Below are 11737 nucleotides of genomic sequence, written 5' to 3'. Positions count from 1 at the left end.
AATACTTTTTAGAATTGAATGAAAATGAAGGCACAACATAACCAAAATTATGTGACAAAATGAAAGCAGTGCTAAGTGGAAAACTCATAACTCCGAGTGCTTCCCTAAAGAATTTGAGGAGAGTTTACACTAGCCGCTTAATGGCACATTTGAAAAGAACTCAATAAGTGAGAATCTAACAAATCAAATAAACCTATTTATAAAGTGTACAGATCTAAACAAAGAGTTCTCAACTGAGGAATATTGAATGGCCCAGAAACACCTAAAGAAATGTTCTACATCCTTAGTCATCAGGGAAAAACAAATCAAAACAACCCCGAGATTCCATTTCATATCAGTGAGAATGGCAAAGTCAAACATTCAGGTGACAACAGATGCTGGCTAGAATGTAGAGAAAGAGGAACAATTCGCCATTGTTGGTGGTACTGCAAGCTGATACAACCACTCTGGAAATTAGTCTGGCAGTTCCTCAGAAAATTGGACATAATGCTACCTGAGGACATAGCTATTCCTGTGCATATACTCCTGGGCTTATACCCAAAAGATGCTGCCTCATAAACAAGGGTGTGTGCTCCACTATGTTCATAGCAGCCTTATTTATAATAGCCAGAAGCTGGAAAGAACCCAGATGTCCTTCAACAGAGGAATGGATACAGAAAATGTGGTACATTTACATAATGGAGTACCAACCAGCTATTAAAAATATGACTTCATGAAATACTTAGGTAAATAAATAGAACTAGAAAATATCACCCTGAGTGAGGTAACCCAGTAGTGAAAGAAAATACACGATATCCACTCACTTGTAAGTGGATTTTAGCCCAAAATTTCTGCATATCAAAGATATAATTCACAGACCACATGAAGTTCAAGAAGGAAGACCAAAGTGGGTAACTTTCAGTCCTTCTTAGAACAGGGAAAAATACTCACAGAAGAAAATATAGAGCCAAAGTGTGGAGCAGGGAGTGAAGGAAAGGTCATCAAGAGACTGCTCCATTTGGGGATCCATTCCATATACAGCTACCAAACCCACACAATATTGTTTATGCCAAGAAGTGTTTGCTGACAGGTGCCTGATATAGCTGTCTCCTGAGATGCTCTACTAGAGCCTGACAAATACAGAAGCAGATGCTTGCATCCAGCCATTGAACTGAGAATATGGTCTCCAATGGAGGAGCTAGAGATAGTACTGAAGGAGCTGAAGGGTTTTGCAAACCCAACAAAAGAACAACAATATCAACCAACCATACCTTCTGCATCTAAACCACCATCCCAAGAGTACACAGGGATGGAACTATGGGTATAGCCATATGTGTAGAAGATAATGGCCTTGCTGAGCATCAATGGGAAGAAAGGACCTTGGTCCTGTCAAGGTTTGATGCCCCAGTGTATGGGAATGTCAGGGCGAGGAGGTGGGAGGGAGTAGGTGCATGGGTGGGAGAACACCTTCATAGAAGCAGGGAGAAATAACAGGTGTTTGGAGGGAAAATTGGGAAAGGGGATAACATTTGAAATGTAAATAAAAAATATCCAAAAAATGTAAAAATAATAGTAAGTGATTTCAGGATGCAGATAGGGATTAAACTTTATTAAGATATAGTCCTGGACATGTAAATGTAAAATCCAAACCTTTCTCCTAACATTTATTCCACTTGAGAGATTGGGGAACAATGAGGACTTATATATGTGTTTGTATTAAATAATTGGAAATCAATGCTCACATTCATTGGCTCATTCATTCAAGTAAAAAAAAACTTCATTTCTTTTTCTAAAGAAAAAAATAAAGAAGCAAATACACTGAAGAAGAGTACATGGCAGGAATTAATCAAAATCAGGGCTGCAATCAACCAAGTAGAAACAAAGAAAACTGTACAACAGAATCAGGAGCTGGTTCTTTCAGAAAAGCAACAAGATAGATAAACCTCGTCCTAAACTATCCATAGGGCACAGAGACAGTATGCAAATTATCAAAATCAGAAACAAAAAGTGAGACATATAAACAGAAGCTGAAGAAATTTAAAAAAATTCAGATCTGTTGGAAGTGATGCCCTTGAAACCCTCCATTATTGATGTCAATATTATGGTTAGAGTTAAGTATGACTGGGTTCATGGAAAATACCCAGCCAGCAGCAGATGACTAATACAAATCTGGTGGTCAGGATAAATAATGTCATGATAAAGTTGTGACCTTGCTGAGAAATACATCTGATGTCAAGATGTCCAACATGACAAACCTGTAACCTTTCTGAAAAACCAACATTCTGTTGACATCAGCTGACCACACGAATACTGAGTCCTTGGCCTGCATAAATGTTTTACACTTCCCCCATCCCTCTGTTATGATAAAAATTCAGCCTTGGGTAAAAATAAAATTGTTGCCTTGATCAGACTCTTGGCATCCTTCTTTGGGTCTCTTGTCCCCCATTTTCTTCCAGGTAGCCTCTGCACCCTCATCACAGATCCTACTATAAAAGCCTATAGTCAACAAAACTGGAAAACTTAGATGAAATGAATGATTTTTTTTCTAGACAGATACCAGGTTCCAAAGTTAAATCTGGTCCAGATAAACCAAGTAAACTGCCTTTTTACCCCTAAGGAAATAGAAGTAATCATTAAAAGTCTCCCAACCAAAAATTCCCAGAAAAAGATGGTTTAGTGCAGACTTCTATCAGACCTTCATCAAAGTCCTAAAACCAATACTCCTCAAAGAAACAGAAGGAATGCTATTTAATATATTATATGAAGCCACAGTTACACTAATACCTAAACCACATAAAGAATGAACAGAGAAAGAGAATTTCAGAAAAAAATTCCTTCATAAATATTGATGTAAATGTACTCAGTTGATTTCTTCCAAACAGAATCCAAGAACACAACAGAACAATCATTCACTATGATCAAGTAGGCTTCATCCCAGGGATGCAGGGATAGTGCAATATATGGGAATTCATCAACATACTCCACTATATAAACAAACTAAAACATGACCATCTCATTAGATGCTTAAAAAAAACTTTTACAAAATACAATAACTCCTCATCCTAAAAGTATTAGAGAGAATAGTAGTTCAAGGTCCATGTCTAAATATAATAAAAGCAATAAAAAGCAAGCCAATAGCTAACACCAAAATCAATAATGGAAAGGAACTTGAAGCAATAACACTAAAATTAGGGAAAACACAAAGCTTGCTACTCTCCCCCTGTCTATTTAATATAGTACTCTAATTTCTAGCCAGAGAAATTAGGCAACAAATAGGGAGCAAATGGATGCCAATTGGAAAGGGGGAAATCACAATATCACTACCTGCAGAAGATATGATAGTATACATAAATGACCAAAAAATTCCTTAAGAGAACTCCTAAAGCTGATAATCAACTTCACCAAACTAACTGGATAAAAAAAAATATCTCAAACAAATCAGTAGCTTTTCACTACTAAAAGAATAAATGGGCTGAGAAAGAAATTAAGGAAATGGCACCCTTTATAATAGTCATAGATAATATTAAAGTTCTTGGTGTGTGATGATAACCAAACAAGTGAAATATCTGTATGACAAGAACTTCATGTCTCTGAAGAAAGAAATTTAAGAAGACCCCAGAAGTTGGATTGCTCTCCCATGCTCATGGATTGGCTGGATTAGTTTAGTAAAAATGGCTTTCTTACATAAAGCAAACTACAGATTCCATTTCATCCCCATCAAAATTCTAACTTAGTCCTTTACAGAGATAGAACAATTCTCATATTTATCTGGAATAACAAAAAGATCAAGGATATAAAGAACCATTCTCAACAATAAAAGAACTTCTACGGGAATCACCATCCATGACCTTAAGCTATAAAACAGAGTAATAGTGATATGAAGCACATGTTGTTGGTACAAAAGCAGACAGGTAGATCATTGAAATAGAGTTGAATATGCAGAAAAGATTCCACCCACCTATAGTCAATCGATCTTTGACAAAGGAGCAATAACCCTCCCGTGGAAAAAAATGTAGCATTATTAACAAATGGTGCTGGTTCAACTACTTGGCAGGATGTAGAAGAATGAAAATTGACTCATACTTATCTCATTGTACAAAGACCCATTGTCCAACTGGATCAAGGACATTCAAATAAAACCAAATACAGTGTATCTAACAGGAAAGCAGAAAAAATCTTCCAACACATTGGCGCTTGGGAAAATTTTCTGAACAGAACACTAATGGCTTATGCTCTAAGATCAAGAACTGACAAATGCGACCTCATAAAATTGAGGTGTGTAAGGCAAAGGTCACTGTCAATAGGACAAAATGCCAGTTCACAGATTGGGAAAAGATGTTTACCAATCTTATATCCAATAGAGGGCTAATATTAAAATTAAACAAAGAACTCAAGAAATTCAACTCTAGAGATTCAAATAACTCTGTTAAAAATGGGGTCAAGAGCTGAACAAAGAATTTTCACCTGAAGAATATTGAATGGCTATGAAGCAACTAAAGAAATGTTTAACATACATAGTCATCAGGGAAATACAAATCAAAACCATCCAGAGATTCCAATCCCCACCAGTTTATAATGGCTAAGTTCAAAACCTCAGGTGGCAACAGATGCTGGTAAGGATGTGGAGAAAGGGGAATATACCTCCATTGCTGATGGAATTGCACTCTGACATAACCACTGTGGAAGTCGGTCTGGTATAGTTCCTCAGAAAATTGGAAATAATTTTACCAGAAGACCCAGTTTTACCACTCCTGGGTATAAACGCAAATGATGCTCTAACATATAATGACACAAGTTCTACTATGTTCACAGTAGCCTTATTTATAATTGCAAAAAGCTGGAAAGAACCCAGATGCCCTTCAACAAAGGAATAAATACAGAAAATGTGGTACATTTTCACAATGGAGTACTACTCAACTATTAAAAAATGATTTTGTGAAATTCACAGACAAATGGATAGAACCTGAAAATAACATCATGAGTTAGGCAGCCCCAACACAAAAGGACACACGTGATATGTACTCATTGATAAATGAATATTAGCCAAAGGAAGCTTAGAATACCCAAGATACAACTCACAGACCATAGGAAACCCAAGAAGAAAAGTGATAGCACTAAAAGATAGCAGTAAACTGTAGAACCTACAGTACTACTAAGTAAAGGGAAGAAAATGATATCTGGAAAGTAGATGGAAAGAGAGATCTGGGAAGGAGAGAGAAAGGGGAGGGAAAATGGGGACAGTTGAGATAAGGGAGGGGATGGGGGAGAATAACAGAGGGTCAGGAATTCGGAAGTAGGTGTGCGTGTAGCAGTGGGGACTGGGTTACTGAGTTTAGCCACTAGAAAGTCCCAGATCTCAGGTACCTAAGATATTCCCAGGATTCAACAGAGAGGATCCTAGTAGAAATGCCCAAAAACAGGGAAGACAGAACCTGTAGAGACTATATCCAGTAAATAAGTAGGACACCCAGTTGAGGGATGGAGCCACCTCAAAATATTAATCCAGAATTCTTCTTGTCAAAAGGAAATGCAGAAATAAAAAGGGTAGCAGAAAATGAAGGAAATGCCATCCAGAGAGTGCCCAACCTAGGGATTCATCCCATCTACTGACACCAAATCAAGTTACTATTTCTGATGCCATAAAGAGCTTACTGACAGGAGCCCAGTAGGGCTCTGCCAGTGTCTGGCCAATACACATGTGGATATACACAGCCCAGCCAAATACTGGACTAAGCATGGAGACCTCTTTGAGGAAGCTAGAACAAGCACTGTATGAGCTGAAGAGTTTGCAATCTCATAAGAAGAACATCAATATCAATCAATCAAAGCTCCCAGGGATTGAAATACCAACCAAGTAGTACCACACAGCACACCCATGGCTACAGCTGGATATATAGCAGAGGATTACCTTATCTGGCATCACTCTGATGAGAGTCCTTTTGTCCTGTAGAGGCTTGATGACCCTGGATAGAGAATACTAGGCCACTGAGGCAGGAATGGGTGGGGAGGTGTGGGCACACCCTTATAGAGGCAGTGGGAGGGAAGAGGAGATGGGAGATAACATTTGAAATGAAAATAAATAAAATAACAAATAAAAAAGAAAATCATGAATCTCATAAACTTCTGAGACAACTATATCAATTTCCTATCATCATGCACTTCTTGGCATCTACAGTGGTGTCTGGTTTTCATGTCTGTATATGGGATGGACCCCCAGGTGGGACAGTTTGTGGATGGCCTTTCCTTCAGAATCTGCTCCACACTTTGTCTCCATATATCCTCCCTTGAGTATTTTGTTCCCCCTTCTAAGAAGTACTGAAGCATCCACATTTTGGTCTTCCTTCCTCTTAGGCTTCATGTGGTCTGTAATTTGTATCTATTCCATTGATTTACCTGCCTGTCTCTGTACCAATACCATACAGATTTATCATCACTGCACTACAGTGATGATACAGTTTGAGGTAAGGGATGGTGATTTCCCCCAGAAGTGCTTTTATTGTTGAGAATAGTTTTTTGTTATCCTGGGTTTTTTTTTGTTATTACAAAAAATTTGCAAATTGCTCTTTCTAACTCTAGGAAGACTTGAGTTAGAATTTTGATGGGGATTGCACTGAATCTGTAGATCGCTGTCAGTAAAAGGGCCATTTTTACAATATTAATCCTGCCAATCATTGAGCTTGGGAGATCTTTCCATCTTTTCAGATCTTTGATTTCTTCAGAATGGTGAAAACAATTCTTTTTATATTTAATTTATTAGATATTTAAGTTATTTACATTTCAAATGTTATTCCCTTTCCAGAATTCCCCTCCAGAAAACCTTATCCCATTCCTCCTCTCCCTGCTTCTATGAGTGCTCCTCCACTCAACCACCAACTCTCTCCAGCCCCCCAACCCTGGCATTCTCCTACACTGCGGCATTAAGCCTTGACAATTCTTTAAAAACATGGGAAGAGCAATTCTCAAATTCATCTGGAAAGGCAAAAAATCATGAATAGTGAAAATAATTCTTAAAAATGAAAGAAAAGCTCTGAGAATCACCATCCCTGACTTGATTTATACTGCAAAGCAATAGTGATAAAAACTCTATGGAATTGGTACAGAGACAGACATGTTGATCAGTTTAATAGAATTGAAGACCCAGAAATAAAACCACACACTTTCAATTGATCTTTGACAAAGAAACCAAAAATATACAATGGAAAAAAAGAAAGCATCTTCTGGTCTAACTGGCTGTCTGTAGGTAGAAAAATGAAAATAAAACCATATTTGTTACCCTGCTCAAAGCTTAAGTTCAAGTGGATCAAGGACATAACCATTAAACCAAATACATTCAATCTAATAGAAGAGAAAATAGGAAAGAGCATTGAACTTGTTAGCACAGAGGAAAACTTCCTAAAGAGAACTCCAATGGCTCATGCTTTAAGATCAAGAATTGATAAATGGGACCCCATGAAAGTGGAAAGCTTCTGTAAGTCAAAGGGCATACAAAGTCAATAGGAAAAATCAGCAACCTACGGATTTGGAAAAAAAGTCATTAATCCCACATTTGATAGAAGGCTAATATCTAAAAATATACAGAACCCAAGAATCTAGCCACCAAAAAACAAACAACTCAATCAAAAAATGGACTTTAGATCTGAACAGAGAATGGATAACCAAGGAACCTCCAATGCCTTAGAAACACCTAAAGAAATTTTCAATGTCCATAGTGATCAAAGAAATGTAAATTGAAAGAACCCTGAGATTCCACCTTATAACAATCAGAATGATTAATATCAAAACCTCAGAAGACCACAAATATTGGTGATGATGTGGAGAAGGAGGAGCATTCTTCCCTTGCTGGTGGGATTGAAAACTGGTACTACCATTCAGGAAATCAAACTGTACTTTCCTCACAAAATTGGAAATAGATCTCCCTGAAGACCCAGCAATACCACTCTTGGGAATATACACAAAAGATATACCACCATGCCACAGGGGCAAGTGTTCCATGATGTTCATAGTGGCCTTGTTTTTGAGAGCCAGAAGTGGAAACAACCCAGATATCCCATGACTGAAGAATGGAAACAGAAATGTGGTTCCTTTACTCAATGGAATACCAGTCAGCTACTAAGAATGAGGGCATCCTGAGTTTTGCAGGCAAATGGATGGAATTATAAAATATCATTCTGAGTGAGGTAACTTAGATCCAAAAAGATATGCATAGCATATACTCACTGATAAGTAGATACTAGTTAAAACAAAAAAAAAAGTACAAAATACTCTAGAGTCCTCAGGATTCAAAAAGTTCAATTAGAAGGTTTCGAGTGAGGGCACCTCAATCCCATTTGGGAGGGAGAAGAAAGCAATTATAATGGGAGGAGGTCAGTGAGGGGATCTCGTTTGGAAAGGGAGTTGGGGAAAGAGGGGAACATGATGTGCCAGATTCACCTGGAAAATATTAGATTGCATTGAGAACATTTGTGTCAAAAATCATATTAAAGCCTACTATTAATTTTAAGAAGTAATATTTATACTTCAAAATCTGTTTCCAAACTATTGTCCCCATGATCTGCTACAATAGATAAAATAATTATCTACTGTTTTCCATTTAAGTATTTAAACTGCCCTGGCCCACAGCTCCCTGCTACCAAACCCCTTGAGTGAGAGAGCTGATCACCCAGAAGTGTGGGCAATTCTGAGACTGCAGGGCAGGAGAGACCTCCACTTCTGCCCACCATTGCCCACATCCCTGGCCCAAGAGGAAACTGTATAGTGTCTCTGGACACGGGAAGATAGAAGCAGTCAAGCTGCAGGAGCCCTGCGGTCCAGACTGTGCCCAGATCTGAAGGGACACAGTCAAACAGCTCCCTGCACCCAAATCCTGTCGGAGGGAGAGCTATACCTTCAAGGGGCAGACACACCTGGGAAACCCGAGGAGACTACTCTCTGCCCACATTTATGACTCTAGAGGAAAATGACTAGTGCCATCTGGGCCCCCTGCACAGGGACCCAGGAAGAAGTAGGGGCAGGCCCTTCTGGTCCCCGCCCACAGGGACAGCTGAAAACCCGAGGACAGGAGTGACTGCCAGGAGCTCTCAGGACACACAAACTTTGGAGCAGTTTGGGACACAACACCTCCAGTTTCTGTCTGCACCTAGAGCTGACCTGATCACACAGCTCTCTGTACCCAGATCCTGATGGGAGAAAACTGGTCTCCAGGAGTGCTGACACCCAAGTTTATAGGATGGTCACACCACTGTCAGAGACAGCAAGACAGGCTAATACCAGAGACAACCTAATGGCCAGAGGCAAGCATAGGAACCTAAGCAGCAGAAAACAAGACTACTTTGCATAATTGAAGACCAGCTCTCCCAAAAAAAGCAGAGACTAAATATCCAAACACATCAGAAAAGCAAGATTTGCATTTAAAAATCATATCTCATGATGATGATAGAGGTCTTTCAGAAGAACGTAAATAACTCCCTTAAAGAAATACAGGACACCCCGCGGATCCCGGCCTGCAGCAGCTCTCTGCTCCCAGACCCGGTGAGAGAGACCCAACCGCCTGGTCAGGTGGGCACTCCTGAGGCTGCAGAGCGGAAGAGACCACCAACACTGCTCACCCCTGCCCACATCCCTGGCCCAAGAGGAAACTGTATAAGGCCTCTGGGCTCCCGTGGGGGAGGGCCCAGGAGCGGCAGGACACCTGCCTGAGACACCTCCGGAACCTGAAAGAAACAGACCGGATAAACAGTTCTCTGCACCCAAATCCCGTGGGAGGGAGACCTAACCTTCAGAGAGGCAGACAAGCCTGGGAAACCAGAAGAGACTGCTCCCTGCACACACGTCTCGGACGCCAGAGGAAAAAGCCAAAGACCATCTGGAACCCTGGTGCACTGAAGCTCCCGGAAGGGGCGGCACAGGACTTCCTGGTTGCTGCCGCTGCAGAGAGCCCCTGGGCAGCACCCCATGAGCGAACTTGAGCCTCAGGACCAGAGGTAAGACCAAATTTTCTGCTGCAAGAAAGCTGCCTGGTGAACTCAAGACACAGGCCCACAGGAACAGCTGAAGACCTGTAGAGAGGAAAAACTACACGCCCGAAAGCAGAACACTCTGTCCCCATAACTGACTGAAAGAGAGGAAAACAGGTCTACAGCACGCCTGACACACAGGCTTATAGGACAGTCTAGCCACTGTCAGAAATAGCAGAACAAAGTAACACTAGAGATAATCTGATGGCGAGAGGCAAGCACAGGAACCCAAGCAACAGAAACCAAGACTACATGCCATCATTGGAGCCCAATTCTCCCACCAAAACAAACATGGAATATCCAAACACACCAGAAAAGCAAGATCTAGTTTCAAAATCATATTTGATCATGATGCTGGAGGACTTCAAGAAAGACATGAACACACTTAGGGAAACACAGGAAAACATTAATAAACAAGTAGAAGCCTACAGAGAGGAATCGCAAAAATCCCTGAAAGAATTCCAGGAAAACACAATCAAACAGTTGAAGGAATTAAAAATGGAAATAGAAGCAATCAAGAAAGAACACATGGAAACAACCCTGGATATAGAAAACCAAAAGAAGAGACAAGGAGCTGTAGATACAAGCTTCACCAACAGAATACAAGAGATGGAAGAGAGAATCTCAGGAGCAGAAGATTCCATAGAAATCATTGACTCAACTGTCAAAGATAATGTAAAGCAGAAAAAGCTACTGGTCCAAAACATACAGGAAATCCAGGACTCAATGAGAAGATCAAACCTAAGGATGATAGGTATAGAAGAGAGTGAAGACTCCCAGCTCAAAGGACCAGTAAATATCTTCAACAAAATCATAGAAGAAAAATTCCCTAACCTAAAAAAAGAGATACCCATAGACATACAAGAAGCCTACAGAACTCCAAATAGATTGGACCAGAAAAGAAACACCTCCCGTCACATAATTGTCAAAACACCAAACGCACAAAATAAAGAAAGAATATTAAAAGCAGTAAGGGAAAAAGGTCAAGTAACATATAAAGGGAGACCTATCAGAATCACACCAGACTTCTCGCCAGAAACTATAAAGGCCAGAAGATCCTGGACTGATGTCATACAGACCCTAAGAGAACACAAATGCCAGCCCAGGTTACTGTATCCAGCAAAACTCTCAATTAACATTGATGGAGAAACCAAGATATTCCATGAAAAAACCAAATTTACACAATATCTTTCTACAAATCCAGCACTACAAAGGATAATAAATGGTAAAGCCCAACATAAGGAGGCAAGCTATACCCTAGAACAAGCAAGAAACTAATCGTCTTGGCAACAAAACAAAGAGAATGAAAGCACACAAACATAACCTCACATCCAAATATGAATATTAAGGGAAACAATAATCACTATTCCTTAATATCTCTCAATATCAATGGCCTCAACTCCCCAATAAAAAGACATAGATTAACAAACTGGATACGCAACGAGGAGCCTGCATTCTGCTGCCTACAGGAAACACACCTCAGAGACAAAGACAGACACTACCTCAGACTGAAAGGCTGGAAAACAACTTTCCAAGCAAATGGTCAGAAGAAGCAAGCTGGAGTAGCCATTCTAATATCAAATAAAATCAATTTCCAACTAAAAGTCATCAAAAAAGATAAGGAAGGACACTTCATATTCATCAAAGGAAAAATCCACCAAGATGAACTCTCAATCCTAAATATCTATGCCCCAAATACAAGGGCACCTACATACGTAAAAGAAACCTTACTAAAGCTCAAAACA

Source organism: Rattus norvegicus, chromosome X, assembly GCF_021556685.1.
Source record: "Rattus norvegicus strain SHRSP/BbbUtx chromosome X, alternate assembly SHRSP_T2T, whole genome shotgun sequence".
In the NCBI taxonomy this organism is placed as follows: domain Eukaryota; kingdom Metazoa; phylum Chordata; class Mammalia; order Rodentia; family Muridae; genus Rattus; species Rattus norvegicus.
Note: the sequence above shows the minus strand (reverse complement) of the source record.